We start from the raw sequence: 6318 nt of genomic DNA, 5'->3' as shown, positions 1-6318 counted from the left end.
CCATCCTGCTTGCTGTGTACATGCTGGTCTGCTCTTTTTTTTTTTTTTTTTTTTGCAGTACGTGGGCCTCTCACTGTTGTGGCCTCTCCCATTGCAGAGCACAGGCTCCGGACGCGCAGGCTCAGCGGCTGTGGCTCATGGGCCTAGCCTCTCTGTGGCATGTGAGTTCTTCCTGGACCAGGGCACAAACCCACATCTCCTGCATCATCTGCAGGCAGACTCTCAACAACTGCACAACCAGGGAAGCCCTTTTGTTTGTTTGTTTGTTTGTTTGTTTGAACCTTGTAGCAATGGATCCATCACTTGTTTAATGTTCTTTGTCCTGACAAGTTATAAAACTGTTTTGAAAACCCTGATTCTCCAAAGCAGTTTCTCAGTCATCTGGGATGTGGGCTTCGAGGCTTATCCTCAGTCTGGCTCAAATAAAACTCTTCTATTTAAAAAAAAAAAAAAATTGCTGTAGTTTATGTCAAAAAGTGTTCTGCCTTTGTTTTTTCAAGGATTTTTATGGTTTTCAGTCTTACATGTAGGTCTTTAATCCATTTTGAGTTTATTTTTGTGTATGGTGTTAGAGAATGTTCTAATTTCATTCTTTTACATGTAGCTGTCCTGTTTTCCCAGCACCACTTAGTGAAGAGACTGTCTTTTCTCCATTGTGTATTTTTGCCTCCTTTGATGTAGGTTAGTTGACCATAACTATTTGGGTTTATTTCTCTGCTCTGTATTCTGTTTCATTGATCTATATGTCTGTTTTTGTGCCAGTACCATACTGTTTTGATTACTGTAGCTTTGTTTCTCCAGCTCTGTTCTTTCTTCAGATTGTTTTGGTTATTCAGGGTCTTTTGTATTTCCATACAAATTTTAAAATATTTGTTCTAGTTCTGTGAAAAATTCCATTGGTGTTTTCATATGGATTGCATTGAATTTGTTGATTGCCTTGGGTAGTGTGATCATTTTAAAAATATTGATTCTTCTAATCCAAGAACATGGTATGTATTTCCATCTGCTTGTGTCTTCTTCAGTTTACTTCATCAGTATCTTGTAGTTTTCCGAGTACAGTTCTTTTACCTCTTTAGGTAGGTTTATTCCTAGGTATTTTATTCTTTGTGATGTGATGGTAAATGGGATTGTTTCCTTAATTTCTCTTCCTGAATGTTCATTGTTAGTGTATAGAAACACAACAGATTTCTGTATATTAATTTTGTATCCTGCAACTTTACTGAATGTATTGATGAGCTCTAGTAATTTTCTGGTGGTGTTTTTAGAATTTTCTATATATAGTATGATGTCATCTGCAAACAGTGATGATTTTACTTCTTCCTTTCCAATTTGGATTCAATTTATTTCTTTTTCTTGTCTGATTGTTGTGGGTAGGAATTCCCATACTATGTTGAATAAAAGTGGTGAGAGGGGGCATCCTTGTCTTGTTCCTGATCTTAGAGCAAGTGCTTTCAGGTTTTCATAGTTGAGTATGATGTTAGCTGTGGGTTTGTCATGTATGGGCTTGTTTTGTGGCCTAGCATGTGATCTATCCTGGAGAATGTTTCATGTGCAACTTGAAAAGAATTTGTATTCTGCTGCTTTTTAATGGAATGTCCTATATATATCAATTAAATCTGTCTGGTCTAATGTGTTATTTAAAGCTAGTGTTTCTTTATTGATTTTCCATTTGGATGATCTGTTCATTGATGTAAATGGGATATTAAAGTCCCCTACTATTATTGTGTTATTGTCAATTTCTTCCTTTATGTCTGTTAATATTTGCTTTATATATTTAGGTGCTCCTATGTTGGGTGCATATGTATTTAAAATTGTTATACGTCCTTCTTGGGTTCATCCCTTGATCATTATACAGTGTCCTTCTTTGTTTCTTGTAAGTCTTTATTTTAAAGCCTATTTTGTCTGATATAAGTGTTGCCACCTTGGCTTTCTTTTGATTTTCATTTGCATGAATTACCTTTTTCCATCTCCTCACTTTCTGTCTGTGTGTGTCTCTAGATCTGAAGAGAGTCTCTTCTAGACAGTGTATATACGGGTCTTGTTTTTGTAACTATTCAGCCACTCTTTGACCTTTGGTTGGAGCATTTAGTCCACTTACATTTAAGGTAGTTATTGATATGGATAGTCTTATTGCCATTTTGTTAATTGTTTGGGAGTTGTTTTTGTAGGTCTTTTTCTTCTTCTTCTTTTGTTCTCTTCTCTTATGATTTGATGACTAACTTCTGTGTTATGTTTGGATTCCTTTTTCTTTTTTTGTGTGTATCTACTATAGATTTTTGGTTTGTGGTTACCATGAAGTTTTTATATATTAGTATATATATATATATATATATATGTATGTGTGTGATTGTTTTAGATGCCTTAGCATTTTAATAACTTTTAATTTTGACTTCTCCTTAGCGTTTTAATCTTGAAAATGGAAAGTGCATGTTTTCTTAGTCTTCTCTAGGCCTGTTCCTCACTGGTCTTGCGATTCAATCCTAAGGGTATTTCATCAGAGAGCAGGAAGGACAGGCTCAGTGTGTGGTGTGTACTGCCTTGCAGCACACTGCTTCAGTGGATGAAGAGGGCCTGGGTCCACACTGGACCCCACAAAGAAAAACAAGGAAGGCTGAAACTATGTGACTAGGAGGTGATGGGAAGCCAGTGGTGATCAATCCAATTGGAAGAAATTAGGAGCCATGTTGAGTGATTTTCTCACATGATATTCCTTGTACCATCTCATTGTGTACCTTAAATGCCCCATTTAGCCTTCTGGTTCACCTTTCATCTAAATACCCAAATAAATTAATTTGAGTCTTTACCTTGCATTGGATAGAGAAGTTCAGTCCTTTCTCCAATATATCTGAGGACTCTTGGGTGGGGTAAGATGCTTAGAGAGGGAGTTGCTTTCTGCTCTCTTACTCCCAACTCTTAACCCAGGTTCCCCTTTGGCTCCTCTGGCTTCCCAGCACCACTTCCCTAAGGAGTTCCAGCCTTCTTTGTTGTGCTCTACCCTCCAAACCAAGGCAGGCTGCTCCAAGGATGGTAGTTATCTCTGCCCTTGATGAAAGGACACTATCTTTGTCTCCATCTCCCTGTTCCAGAGCAGGGTTAGAAGTATCCTATGAATAAGAAAATCCTTATTTTCTATAAATAAGAAATCTTATAATAACCTTACAAATAAGAAAGAAAAGGAAAAATTTTCTATTTAAGTTGGATCCAACAGCCAACTCTTAGATCAACCCTCAATCAATAGACCACTTATTAAACAGCAAATTTGATTTTCTTCCATGAGTCAGTGGATTGGAAAGAGAACACTGGTTGCAAGTTTTTAGAGCTAGGGTTCTTGCCCTGCGTCTGCCTCTGATAAGTGCTGTGACTTTGTGAAGGCCCCCTTTCCTTTCTGATTCTCAAGTTGCTTATCTGTAAATAGAATAGTTAGGGTTAGACCAACATTTTCCAAACTGTGTTTTTCATATACTAGTTTGGCAAGATGTGAATGGGTGTTCCAGGAAACATGTGTTCTGGGGTTCACTCTTGAGGACTGTATACTTCAACAAGCTTGAGAAGGTTTCTTGGCTGCAGAACTTCTCAGATCTCTCAACAGCTACTGCAACTATGAGGGAGAGAGATACAATATGCAGCGTTTCCCAAAAACATTTGAAAGAGCTCCCCAGCCCCCCTTTTAAGTGAGAAACCTATAAATATCTTGCAGAAATGCTGCTTATTGAGCTCTGTCATTTTCAAGAATAATTAAGATGAGTCATTTCATCTTCATGTTCAGGTTCCACTGCAATTGTTTCTACTTGCTCAGCCCAAGTGAAGCAATACCAAGTCAGAATAAAGGGAGGACTGGCTACTTCTTAGTGGCTTTATCTTTCTTTTTGGTCATTAAAAAAAAATACTGAAAATCTTCTCACCTTCTGAAAAATTGCAAAGCAGAACTCTGGGAATTTTGGTAATTGCAGTGTTATTTGTTCAGATGACTCTGGGTTCCATTATGGGCACTGTAAGCCTGCTTCTACCTTATTGAGCTGTTCTTGCTGCCTATTACCTAACGCTCAGGCATGGCCAAGCATGGCTCTAATTAAGAGATTAAGGAGCCAAAGTCCTAAAAAGGTCAAGTTACTCTCCCTGGCTCAGTGCCACTCTCCCACCTGGTAATACAAATTATAAAATTCTGTTCTTTGAAATGATTCAATGCTTTTGTTCACATTACAATGAAAATACTTTCTTTGTAGATTTTCTTATTGCAAAATTCTGCGTAAGTTTGCCAAAGTGAACGTTTTTTGGTGGGTAGGTGGATGGTTTCTCCTGTGGGGCTGGTGTTCTAAGAACACACTTTGGTTTGCTAGTTGGGTGATTTGGTCCTCATTAGTAGCAAGGATCAAGGTGGGTTCTGGAAAACATCTTGAAGCTATAGAGGAACTTGGTGCATTACATAATTCTAACTTAGTACCCACGACTCAGTAAAGTTTCTCTTCCCAGCTCTCTCCATACCATGCTGCTTTCAAGGCTGATTTGCTTCTCATATTCCTTTATCAGCACACCCATAGCTAATGTTCTTTTGCCATTAGGTCTCCCCAGGCTCAAGAAGACATTAAATATTCTCAGTCAGTCTAAGGTGTGAGGGACTTTGGTGCATATTGTAGTGTGCCACCCAGATTTCCATTCAGGAATGAGAATGTACACTGCCAGATGCTAGAAGGACTGCCAGCAGAGATCTCCCAAATGTCAACATTCTAAAGGAATTGCCTTGGCTGAAGAGAGGTGTCTTGCCCAAAGTCAACTGCATTCAACATTGGTGGATGAAGGGATAAAGCCTCTGCTCTGCAACTTAGAATAATTATGAAGGGCCACCCCAGCTTCAGAGCCCTGTGACCTTGGTTGAGATCTCCCTTGAGACTGCATCACAGCTCAACTTGCCCCTGTCTCAATCCTGCTTCCTTCTCTTCCCCCACAGTTGTTGACATTAAGAACCTCCTTAATATATTAATAATTTCTGCATGCTAACTTTTGTCTTAGAGTCTGAGTCCCAGGCTTATATATTACCAGTCCCTGAAGGATACCTGTGTTTTAAGGGAATTCCATAGTGTTCGGGTATGTTTAACTCAAAAGGAAGAATCACTGATGCTTCAATTGCTTGGCAGTGTGACATCTAGAAGGGAGTGAAAGAAAGGTGGTTTTTACATATAGAGGGAAGGAGTCTTTTTCTCTTTTAAACATGAGTGCTTTTCAGGTCTTATTTAAAACATCTTTCTCTAACTGGAAATCATAAATATATTGCTCAGTATTTTCTTCTAAAATTTTGGATATTTTGCCACTGGCAATTCCATTTGGACTTGATTTTGCATGATTGATTTTCCATTTTTATAAAGGACAAAAAGTCAGGTAAAATTAAATATATGCTGTTTAGGGGTATAAGCATTTGTGACAAAACCATGTACAAAAGAAAGGAAATGATAGATAAAATTTCAGGGTTATTATTGCCTGGGTTAGTGGAAGCAGTAGGTGGAATGAAAAACAATAACACAAATCATCACTTCAATGGAATTGGTAAGGTTCTAGTAGTTCTAATAATATTTGAGTTGGGTGGAACACTCATGGGGTATCCATTTTTATCATTAAGCTTTATGATCTATGTATACATGACATATATTCTTTAGTGTATCAAGAGTATTTTTGATTTTTTTTTAAATAGAGGAAAATGAGAACACAGGAAGTGGATATAACAAGAACTGACAACTCTGTTTTGCTGTAAAGGGTACTAGAGACATAGGCAGTAATGATATGAGGTATTATAGCAAACTTGTATATAGATAAGAAAATTCAGCAGTTCAAGAAAAAATTTTAAATTCAGGAGAGAGAAGGGGCACTTGGAGGAGCGATATCCTGCATTCTTTCACAAGGTTCTTTTCCTGGGCTGTAACTTTTACCTCTATTATATCATCAGTTCCTCTCCTTTGCATGTATAATCCATTTAGGCACTTGTGCTTATCACAAATATCATTGAGCTCCTCCTCGGTGCCTGGAGCTCATGCGTGGATTGTTAGTAGCGAGATTTGTTGTAGCCACCTATGTCCATGAGCTTACTACAGTGGTGTCTTGACTTGCCATCCCTAAATTATAGAACAGCCAATGCCTGGGAGCCCAGATCTGGCTCCACTCACCTCCACAGCCTCGGCAGGAACCAGCCCCCTTACCGACTGGGCTCCGGTCACATCTACCTTCTCTTTGGTTCTTTGATTTCTCAAAGTCCTTTCTGCCTCAGGCCCATTGCATTTGTCGATGCTTGTGCCTGGGTTCTCTTTCCCCTGATCAACTCCTATTCTTCCT

The sequence above is a fragment of the Lipotes vexillifer genome, unplaced genomic scaffold (assembly GCF_000442215.2).
Source record: "Lipotes vexillifer unplaced genomic scaffold, Lipotes_vexillifer_v1.1 scaffold418, whole genome shotgun sequence".
Taxonomy (NCBI): domain Eukaryota; kingdom Metazoa; phylum Chordata; class Mammalia; order Artiodactyla; family Lipotidae; genus Lipotes; species Lipotes vexillifer.
Note: the sequence above shows the minus strand (reverse complement) of the source record.